At 42.1% G+C, this 1090-nt stretch overlaps 1 pseudogene; it reads right to left on the bottom strand.

Moving 5' to 3' along the window:
• Nucleotides 1–200: 200 nt before the first annotated feature.
• LOC127124310 (uncharacterized) lies at nt 201–300 on the bottom strand (annotated as a pseudogene).
• Nucleotides 301–1090: the final 790 nt, after the last annotated feature.

Here is a 1090-nt window from a genome sequence, read left to right on the forward strand (position 1 = left end):
ATTTGTCCAATACGCTGATACTGTTAAAGCTAATGGTGTCACTTCAGAGGCAATTCGACTTCGTCTTTTTCCTTTCTCATTAAGAGATAGCGCTAGAAGATGGCTTCAATCTCTTCCTTCCAACTCAGTCACCACATGGAACGAGTTGAAGAAAGTTTTTCTTGCCCGATATTTTCCACCAAGCAAAACAGCTATGTTAAGAGCCCAGATAAACGGATTTAAACAGAAAGACAACGAGTCTCTTTTCGAAGCATGGGAAAGATACAAAGACATGATGAGACTTTGCCCACACCATGGTTTGGAAGACTGGTTAGTAATTCACACATTTTATAATGGTCTCTTATACAACACAAGGTTAACAATAGACGCCGCTGCAGGTGGTGCACTAATGAACAAACCTTATGCTGATGCTTACCAGCTTATCGAGAGCATGGCCCAAAACCACTATCAGTGGGGAACCGAACGAACAACAGTGGAAAAACCTCAACCGAAAACTGGCATGTACGAGATAAGTAACCTTGATCACGTCAATGCAAAAGTGGATGCTTTGGTCCAGAAGATTGAAAGTTTAAACGTATCACCTCCAGCAGCCGTGGTTGCTATAACTCAGAATTGCGAGGTCTGTGGAATCCAAGGCCACACTCCTGCGGAATGTCAACTCTTGACTGGAATCCAAACAGAGCAAGTAAACTATGCTCAAGGAAGCCCCTATTCGAATACCTATAACCCAAATTGGAAGAACCATCCAAACTTCTCATATAAGAGTAATAATGCTTTATACGCACCTGGACAGTCTCCAAATCAAGCCCCATCTCTACCTCCAGGATATCAGAAACCGAATCCTAACAATAATACCCCTAGAAAATCCAACTTGGAAATCATGATGGAAAACTTTATAGCTTCCCAACAACAAACCAATAAAGATTTCTTAAACCAGAACATACACACTGGCGAACAACTTAAACAACTAGCAAGCAAAGTAGATGCCTTGGCTACCCATAACAAAATGCTGGAAACGCAAATATCTCAAGTAGCTCAACAACAAGCACCTACCACTGCACCAACTGGTACATTCCCTGGACAGCCCCAA

Source organism: Lathyrus oleraceus, chromosome 2 (genome assembly GCF_024323335.1).
Source record: "Lathyrus oleraceus cultivar Zhongwan6 chromosome 2, CAAS_Psat_ZW6_1.0, whole genome shotgun sequence".
Taxonomy (NCBI): domain Eukaryota; kingdom Viridiplantae; phylum Streptophyta; class Magnoliopsida; order Fabales; family Fabaceae; genus Lathyrus; species Lathyrus oleraceus.